At 36.9% G+C, this 10,876-nt stretch overlaps 1 protein-coding gene across 6 annotated transcripts in view; it reads right to left on the reverse strand.

Moving 5' to 3' along the window:
- Positions 1-10,876, reverse strand: part of ralgps2 (Ral GEF with PH domain and SH3 binding motif 2) — a 225,722-nt gene that overhangs the window by 74,389 nt on the left and 140,457 nt on the right.

The following is a 10,876-nucleotide window of genomic DNA, read 5'->3' on the forward strand; positions in this document are numbered from 1 at the left end:
GAATGTACTGTCTCTGTTTATAAGGACCCACACACTTGTTACAACAGTAACTATGTTTTACTTAAGAGAAAAAAAAACTGTTGTAGTTTTAATTGAAACAAAGAAACACAAGCATCTTCACAACAACTGATCAATATTGATCATATTGTTTATCTTCACAAATAAGAGGTCTATTAGTATTGCACAGTAGAATGTAATTCTAAAAGTGGTCTGACTGTGCTTGGACAAAAGTCTTGTCACTTAGCAGAAATAATGTACAGCATAGAATAACAAAGTCTTGTTGCAGTGGAAAAAGAATTAATATTGTGTATGACTCCCATGAGCTTGGAGGACTGCATCTATACATCTCTGCAATGACTCAAATAACCTACAAATAAAGTCAACTGGAATGGAAAAGAAAGCGTTCTTGCAGGAATCCCAGAGATCATCTATATTCTTTGCGTTCATCTTTAATGCCTCTTCCTCCATCTTACCCCAAACATGCTCGATTTTGTTCATGTCTGGTGACTGAGCTGGCCAGTCCAGGAGCACCTTGACCTTCTTTGCTCTCAGGAACTTTGACATGGAGGCTGAAGTATGAGCAGCAGCGCTATCCTGCTGCATAATTTGCTCTCTCCTGTGGTTTGCAATGTAATGAGCAGCACAAATGTCTTGATACCTCAGGTTGTTGATGTTGCCTCTCACAAGCCAAACTTTGGCTTTTTACCTTCACCAAACTTGACTGATTTCTATGAGAATATTGGGTCCATGCGGGTTTTAAAAGGTCTTTTGCAGTATCTGTGATGATTGGGATGCAGTTTAAAAGATCTTCCACTTTTCCAAATAATCATCTAATAGTCAAGTTGTTATTCGTTGCTCTTACAACTGGAATTGACAAGACTTTTGTCAGGTAGTGTAGGTTGAATTAAATTTCATTATTTAAAAAAATGAGACAATTTGCTTGTTTAAATCTAATTTAAACATAAAAAAAGAGAAAGTCGAAATTAAGAGGGCAAAAAACAATTGGGCAAAATAATATTAATATTAATAATTAATTACATTTAACAAATTTCAAAGTGCACTAGATTACATGTTGACTTTTTAATGTAATGCTTTAGTCATCAACATTTTGTAAAACCACTGACTGACTAACTAAAGAGAAAGAAAAATACTTTAAACGTAGCAGACTTTATGCTACAATTTCTTCATAAACAAACAAAAACACAGACAGAAACACACTCCTCTGTGATGTCCTATGTACTGCATTGGCAGACATGCTTGATCCCAATGGAGCTACGATCAAAATGAAATCAATTTTCATGTAAACGATCTCTGAAGTACTGCTCCAACCCTGAATAAAACAGCGTCCAAAAGTTTGAGTCAAACACTTTTTATACACATCCTATATATATGCCGTCACAGCTGGATTTTCAATTAAACAACTGATTTGTCTGCAATACGAGGAGCGCGAGAGTATATGTGTGTGTGCGCGTGGTGTTTGGGAGTGAAAGAAACAGATTTCATGTCAAAAGTATGCAGACATGTGAAAATGGGAGGACTGCAGCACATACAGACAATGAAAAACACATTTCTGCCGTCCAGTCACGAAACGGAGGCGAGAGAGACGGAGACAACAGAAAGAGAAGGATCCAGAGCAAGAGAGAGAGAGAGAAAGAGATGGAGACAAAAGAGCAAGACATTCCTTCCATATAAAGTGCTTAGGTTACAGCTCCACAAAAGTGTATTTTATAAAAGTTATGCCTCCCTGTTCCCGGTTTCCCCAGCGGGACTATCCTTCAAACCATCTTCAAATCACTCGCAGCCAAGCGTTTAACTCTATTGGGAAAACACGGACAAGAAGAGGGGAGAAAGAGAGACACTGGAGGTAGAAGTCTTGCTCACGTTCTCAAGAGATTCTGACTCGTGTCCCAGTGTGCATCTAACACACTTTCACACATGAGGCAGACAAGAGTAAATATTCACACTTGGGTGTTTTTACACTAGACCGTTTTTGTTTTAAAGCACAGAAGTTTGGTCTTGTTGCGTCTGGCATCCACACTACTACTGATTCTTCAACCATAGGAAAATGGAGTGTTTTGAAAATGGTGGGTCCAAAGAAGTGAAGTTTAATTATTTGAATTAAATTAACTAATTAACTAACTAAATTAAATTAAAATAATTTTTTCAAAGGACTATCCACTAGAAGCGTTCAACAAATAAAGTTGAAGTCAAAATTAGTCAAAATGACATTTAACAGAGCCAGAATTTTTTTTTTCCACAGTATTCCCCCATAATATTTTTTCTTTTGGAGAAAGTCTTATTTGTTTTTAATTTTGGCTAGAATAAAAGTATTTTTGAAATTTCTAAATGCATTTTAACCCTTCCACACATACGGTCACACCGGTGTGATCACCCTTGGCTGGTCCCTGAAGTAGAGGTCTGCATTCCGAATATTTCAAATAAGTTTCCGGATAAAACGCGTGTGCATCCGACGTTGTGCTGTGTGTCACTTGTTATAGGCTGTCTGGACTTTGTAGCATCCAACTGGGTGTTTTTGGGAGGCCTATTTAATCACTATTCATTTTACATTCTTCCTTAGCCCAATATGTACCTGCTATGTGTAAAGAAATAAGGCTGATATCATATATGAAGCACAGTCGCTAGCTAGCAAATATATTCAGTGGATATGTTTGTAAATCTCATTTTGAAAGAGTTGGTGCCTCACAAGCCACAAATGCGGCACTCATGTCTCATCACAAACAAAACTGACATTTAGCCTACAATCCCTGCACAACTTATACTTTTATCAGTTATCTCTCTCTTTTAATAGTATCCAATTTAACATGTTTTGGTAACCAGAAATAAATTTAGCGGGAATGGTCAGGTCGAGTAGAAAACCTGGCGAGTGGGACAAAAAATTCAGTCCAGCACATATCTCTACCCTCAGGCGCACAATCACACCGGTGTGATTAGAACGTTTATCAACTGCTAAAATTCAAATCTGATGGGGTGCGGTAGGGCACAGAAATCACAATTTATATGTGCTTGCAAACATTTAACATTTATTTTAGGTTTCAGACATTCAAATACACATAACTACAAGCAAAACATACCATTTATGGTTTGTAAAATACACGCAGATGTCTTTGGAGAAGGCAATAATAATTATTTAGCAACAGAACTGGACTGGACAACAACTGGTGCTTTTTTCATGTAAGATACACACTGTTTATATTACCAGAATATTTTCTCAATTCCTCTCCCTGATAAAAAGTTGCTTACCATTATGTATTTCGGCAGAAAATAATCAATATATATATATATTTTTTAATGTGATTCCACAATCAAAATCGAATAAAAGTGATCCATTCAGCCCTACTGAGGACCTAATTTTAGTTTGGTTCCATTTCAGTATAGACAGACTGAAAAACACAAAATGTTTGAAAATGGAGGCATGGCTATGCATAAGCGGTCTCTGATTGGTCTGCCGGACTACAGTGCATCATTCCCTGACTCATCAAGCTTCTCACATATCTCCAATACACAACCAGTAGACAACAAGCACAGATGCAGGCAAAATATGTTCATGCCCAGTGAGTGTGGTCACACATCATGCATGTTAGGCTATATAGTGTGGACGAAAATAGTTTTTCTGAAATGCTGTAAAACAACTGTCGAGGAGCGTTTTCATTATAAAACGCCACTGTAAATGGAGAACGGACTCCTGTAAATGCAGCCTTAGACAACAAGAGCAGACACAATTCAGCCGTAAAGTCTTTTTTATCTCATAAAAGCTTTTGTTGGACAGAGACTGACAGCCACTAAAATCATCGGCCGTGAAAGTGGTAAATATGAGCGTTGGCACGCTACGCTCCGCTAGCTTCTGAAAAGTCAAGCAGATTCACATTTCTCAGAATTCAAAGCTCTGAAAGTCATCAAAGTAAGAACAGAAGGGATTAAATCAATATTCACAAGCATTTTTAATTTTGCAAATGACTAATGGGATCTGAGTCACGAAATATTGCCGTCAACTAAATTAAACATTAAAAAATGTTTTTGTTTTTTGGAACAAAGCTAAAATAATAAAAAACAGAGCTTATTATAACATTAAATATCTATTTTGTTTATGAGAAGATAAAAAACAATTACATTTTTATTTTAATGAGATACAGTCCTTTATTTTATTCACAGTTATGTTTTTATTTAATATTTTATATATTAATAAGATCATTTTCATTTTTTGGGTGAACTATGTCATCATTTACTCACACTTGTTTCAAAGCTGACTTTTTTTCTTCTTCTAGAGCAATGGTCCTCAAACCTTTGATAATTTTTCTGCAGCACAGCCCTGTATGTAGATTGCTAGGTGACCATCAATGGTTTTCACAGAAGATGACAAGCTGAAAAAACGTTGCTGCAACTCTGATACAAGTTTATTGTATGGAGAAATAAATTTAAAAAACGCTGCAAAAAAACGTGTTTGAGATAGTTGCCATACCGGAATGTGTATATTCCATACAAAATATGAAGCTAATTGGTTAGTTCTTGTCACATGACTTGCGGTGCGTTTAAGGCATTCAGAAAATGTTTTCAACTGCGGGCACCTGGAAGGCACGAGCGCCTTGCTCCCTTTGGCCTGTTGCTCCCAATATCCTAATATGCATATACAAGCCACGTGCCTCTATTAGAAATTACAAACTTGTGCGCCGAAAAGTCGCGATATGTGAACAGCCCCTGAGGGCCCTAATTTGTGATTTCCAGCAGTTGATCTTTTTGCACACGCACGGTGGATTCACTTTATTTGTTGACAAATTCTTTGCAGATCCATTCCTTGGCAGTTCAGGGGTCCTACACTGAGCTTTTCCCCCTTAAATATTTCTAACTCATTTTGCTGCATGTGGATTAAAATTTGGCACTCAAGTGACCGAGATGTAACCGAGAGAATACGTTCATTTTTCAAAATAAAAGACTTTTTAAAATAAAAGATTATTCAGACTCAGATAATAAATAAAACGGAAATAATTAATGATTTCTTGTACGGCCCAGTACTAATTGATTCACAGACCTTTACTGCTCCGCAGGCCCCAGGGGTTGGAGAACACTGTTCTAGTGAACACACAAACACACATACGAAATATATATTGAATAATATTGGAAATCAGTAGTCATTAACTTCCATATTTTTTTTCATCAGTTAATGGCTATCAGTTTCCAGTGTTTATTCATAATATCTTCTTTTTGGTTTATCAGAAGAAACTCAAGAAAAAAACTTTAATCCTCCTCAGGGTGAGTGATTGGCAAGTATATTTTCACTTTTGGGTGAACTATTAGGGATTTTTGTGCTAGTAGTTATAATTTATTTATGGCCCGTTAGACACCCTTTTGGGCACAGACCTAAAAATACATTTCCAGCTTCTGTAAATCTTGAAAACTTCAGATCAGACTTCAGTGTGATCTTTTTTTTTCTGAAAAAGAGGCACGTTTTTAAACTACATATATTACAATAAATATAGTCGCTCCACCAACAACGAATCTACTCACTTATAATATAAGATATAATATACATTTCAAGTCAGAATTATTACCCCTAAGTTTGTTTGTTTTTTTCTTTTTTAAATATTTCCCAAATGATGCTTAACAGAGCAAGAAAATTTTCACAGTATGTTTGATAGTATTTTTTCTTCTAGAGAAAGTCTTACTTGTTTTATTTAGGCTAGAATTAAAAGCAGTTTTTAATTTTTTAACAACCTTTTTTAAAGTCAAAATTATTTTTTTTGATAGTGTACAGAACAAACCATCGCCATACAATAACTTGCCTAATTACCATAACCTGCCTAGTTAACCTAATTAACCCTTTTAATGTCACTTTAAGCTGTATAGAAGTGCCTTGTAAAATATCTAGTCAAATATTATGTACTGTCATCATGGCAAAGATAAAATATATCAGTTGATAGAAATGAGTTATTGACACTATTATGTTTAGAAATGTGTTGAAAAAAATCTCTGTGTTAAACAGAAATTGGGAAAAAAATAAACAGGGGGGCTAAAAATTCAGGGGGGCAGATCATTGTGACTTCAATTGTATGTAATAATGTTTATAATGACTAAGAATCTACCAAAAATTTAAAAAGAGGCAATTTCAAATATTTAGAAAAACTAAATTAGTTCACCATGTTATTTGCTATAAAAATAAACTATCCCATTCTATTTTTTTTATATGACTCGACGTCTAAATTGCATTTAGTGGACTAGATTTTCATTATGATTCAAAATATTTACAACTGACAATTGGACTAGAACTGTATTTTAGGATAAGATTTAAATGAAAGGGCATTATTGTATTAATTATTATGAATAGATTAAATATTTCATGCACATTTAGTTGTTTGATCAATACATTAAAAATACAGTATCAGCTGACATCATGTAAATGTTGTATGTGCGGGTTAATAGAAGTTCCAGATACTATCTCTGCAGGGGGTGCTGGCTTCACATCTGTGTGTGTGTATGTGTGTGTGTGTGTGTGTTGTGGTTTGGTGGGCAGTGGGAAAACTGAGCACCTGTCAGCATCTACTCCACTGGAAATCAGACATATTGCCATAGTTTAGCAGAGGAACGTCAACACACAAACAACTACTTATCTAAATGTCCACCACAGGAATGTGATGTTTTCAACAGATGCTTATTATGAATAAAACCACCTTTAACCAACATTTGAAGTAAAAACAAGATGATTTACAGACTCATTTTTTTAACTGAAGGGGTCACCAAAAGGAAGCCGTCCGAAGTAGCTTAGTCGGAGGACATTTTCATCCTTAAAGTACACACAATCCACAGATCACACACACGGATCCAGCTGGACGCTTCAGTCTGACCCAGAGTTTTCAGTAGGGAAATCCTGTTATTTCAAAACACAAACCATTTGGACACTCACCCAATCATTTACCTCATCTTCCTGTCAAAAGCCTCCCAGCCACTTTCTCACAATCTGTGATGAAGCCGTCTGGATGTGCTTAGAGCTCATGCAGGCTTTTATAACACACCACAAATCACTGTCTCTGATTATTATGAAAGTGAGAGGACCAAAGAGAGAATTCAGTGTTTATTTGAATGGGCTGTATTTTTATAGCAAAATAATTCTAGCAGGTGTTTTACCCTATCAAAAACACATCATAGTGGCTCCAGAGTGAGCCATTTCACTTCATATTTCTTTAAATGATAATGAGCTGTTGTCTCCCTAAGCCTCTCTGATATTGCAGGATCACAGCTCTGTTAACCCTAATCTATTCATGATTATGTAAACCTTTGCAGCAAATATTGTAGAACCAAATCTTGAGCTTCTGCTGACTTTTGTCTGTATGACTGACACTGAGTATTTCAAGGCATTACAAAATGATAAAATGTGAGATTGCACCAGGCCCCCTCCTGTGCATTTCACCGTCACAAATAATTTAGTAGTCCTTAACATTGCAGCCTGCCATTATCAATGAAAAATATATTCAACAAACATCTATCCATAAAAAAATGTTCAGCTGGTCAAAGTGAACACCACGGCAGTACACTGACAAACATAGCTCTGAAGGATGTAGGATGAGGATCTGAATATGAACACAAGTGAATTGAAACTGACTGCAATTTGTTTACTTGTAATCAAACAAAACAAACACTAATATATTTTATGCAATTATTTTCCTCTTTCAGGCAAATTGTAGACACAGCTACATCATTTACATGTAATTTTGATGTGAACCCAGCTTCCTGAGGTTGTAAAGCAGTTCGACGAAAACACAAGCAAGTTTTTTGCCTGGACATTCCCTTCATATTTAAAACTAATGCATTTAGCTGTTGCCTCTTCTAAAGGCTGATTTATACTTCTGCGTCAAGTGCACGCGTATGCTACGGCGCTGACGCATAGCCCTATGCCGTGGCTGTCGGCGTCGCTGACGTGCACCTCTCAAAATATGTAACTAAACGACGCATAGCGCAAGCTCTGTGATTGGTCAAGTGACCGGTGTAACCCACGACGCATGCAAAGCACTTAGCTGTGCATTTATACTTTTGTGCGCTCTGTTGGTCTGCAATACCACTTCCAAAACGCTAGTTGGCAGTGAAGTGTAAATGTGTTTCTGTGTCGAGTTTCTTCGCTGCTGTTTTGTTCTTTCTGAATGCTTCCTGAATGTACAAGTGGCTCAATCTCGCTCATTTTGAGACAGGAACCGGCGGACGTGAAACAACTTTAACTATGAGGTAAACACAAAACAAAACTTTCTATCCGGAGCTCCTTCACGGGACTCCGCACTTGTAAACAATCGCTCCATTGGGCTCGCACCGCTCGCGCGGCTTTCGGTTCCGCCCAGAATTGTCAACGATACCAGGCCGACCAATCACAGAGCTTGCGCTACGCGTCGTTGCGACGTGTAGTTACATTTTTTGAGAGGTACACATTAGCGACGCTGAAGGCCACGGTGTAGGGCTATGCATCAACACCGTAGCATACGCGTGCGTTTGACACAGAAGTATAAATCTGCCTTAAATCAGTCTTCACAAGTAACGCGAGTTATGTAATAATATTACTTTTCAAAGTAACGAGTAAAGTAATGCATTACATTTTTAAAATTAAGTGATGAGTTCCGTTTTTTTTTTTTTTTTTTATGTAACACAAGTTACTTTTTAGTTTAGTTAATTCACCTTTAAATAATAATAAATACCATGAAAGTCCTGAAAGATTTCAAGCCTCAGCCAGGTCAGAAAAAATAACTCAAAAGTAACATAACACATTACTTACCATAAAACTCAACTAATTACTTTTTTGGAAGTAACTCAAAATTGTAAAACATTACTTTCTAAAGTAACTTATCCCAACATTGATTATGGCACATAAATGAACTCAAACAGTTTGTAAAAAAAAAAAAGCTACATGTTTTGTTTTCTATTTGTCTGAACTGCCAGGACACAGCAGAAAGTAAACAACAAGTAAATTAAACAAAAAGAATCTACAAAGTGAAAATTGATGTCACTTTTAAGGTGGTGAATTTAGTTAAAACATAAATGTATACAAAACAGAGCAAGCCTAAATCACAAAATGCAAACAAAATGCAAAAAAGTGTGACAAAACAAAAAAGAAAAAACATGCAAACAACACAGAAACACTAAACAACTTAAAAATGCAAAGAAACAAGTTTAAAAAAAAGCAAGCACAAACCAAAACTTTTAATATAAAGTACAAAACACAAAATGCAAACAAAACCAAAAGTGTGAAAGTGCGCAAACAAACAGACACAGTTGACTGTGATGAATTCTCAATATTTAAATTTAAGCACTACATTTCAATCATAGCATCCACTCCTAATTTTCACAGTTTAATCCATAAACAAGACAGCTGGACAGACAGGAAGATAAGGGGTTCAGGGGGGCACCAGAGGGACACGCATGAAAGAACATCCAGCAGGTCAAAACAAACTTGAGCATTATGGCCAAGTCCAAGAACACATGAGATCCTTCAGCTCCCTGCTTCAAATTCCTCCATTTTCCTTTCACTCGCTGTTTTCCCCCCTTTGAGCAGATTTATAAGGCGAGTGACTGGCAGCTCTTTAATACAGTTCAGACCTCGTGTTGTACAAGAGAGCAGTATTTTCCTCTCTGCTTTCCAAAGAGCACAGGAGTCATCCAGCCCTGCACCAAATACACCAGGGCAGGGCACACACAAAGCTGAAGTCAAGTCATGTAGACAAACTCATTCAGAGTAATCAAATTGGTTACAGTCATCATTAACAGTGCATTTGTACGACTCTGCCTAGCACAAAGCTGTTCAGCTTGCTTTTCTACTGCAATTTAAAAGCGAGTGGGGTTATAGACCTCTTGTAGCTTTGTCTCCTCTGTTGAATTATATTACGACAGAAATTAATGCACAAAAACCTGAAGCACATTTCCTTCTGCATCGTTCCATCAATGCTCTCCTCGACTATCAAGAAGAGGAACGTCTGTACTTCTACTGCCCAAGATACAGCCATTTTATTGTGTTTATTTAATTAAAGGGTTAGTTCACCCAAAATAAAAAGTCCATTACTAATTACTCAACACTCATGCTACAGAACAGAAATTAAGACTTTAGATGAAATCCGAGAGCTCTCTGAAACCTCTATAGTCAGCCATGGTGCTGAAATGTTCAAAGTCTAGAAAAGGAGCCAAAAACATGATTAAAACATTCCATTCGCCTTGTGTGGTTCATCTGAAATCACATGAGGCTTAAAGAACACCTTTGCAGCACAAAAAAAGGCCTTGCTTGAAGGCAGACATACCAAGTTGGGAAAAGTCATTTCCGGGGAAGACAGTGAGGATTTGAGGGAGGTTGCAGAAGAGTGGGTGCCTAAAGGGGGGGTGAAGACCGATGGGGGCGTGTGCGTGCGATGTACCATAACCGTACGTTCACACCGAAAATGTAGTTACGCAGAGAACAAGTATTGAACGCATGAAGAAAGGGAGGCATAGAATGGCAGTGAAAGCCCAGACAGCAGCTGAAATCTCTCAGTAGTATTCAGCAACCCTTTGCCCGTCCTCTGTGTAAATTAATATTAACTGTTTCAGTCTAATACTACATTAGCAGGAGGATGGAGATGAAACCAGGGTGGACATTTCAGCAAGACAATGATCCAAAATGCTTTCAGAGAAAGAAAATTATGCTGTAGAATGGCCCAGGCAATCACCTGACTTGAACCCAACAGAGAATATAAAGATTTGATAGATGAGACCCAAAGAACCATCAATATTTTTGAATCTTGTTAAAGTCTGTGAAAAACTCACACCTGAGCAATTCATGTCACTTTATTCTCCACATCAGAGGCGTCTTTAAACTGCCATCATTAAAAAAAAGCCTTTTATTTAAAGTAATAAATGTTAG

This window comes from Danio rerio, chromosome 20 (assembly GCF_049306965.1).
Source record: "Danio rerio strain Tuebingen ecotype United States chromosome 20, GRCz12tu, whole genome shotgun sequence".
NCBI classification, from domain to species: Eukaryota; Metazoa; Chordata; class Actinopteri; order Cypriniformes; family Danionidae; genus Danio; species Danio rerio.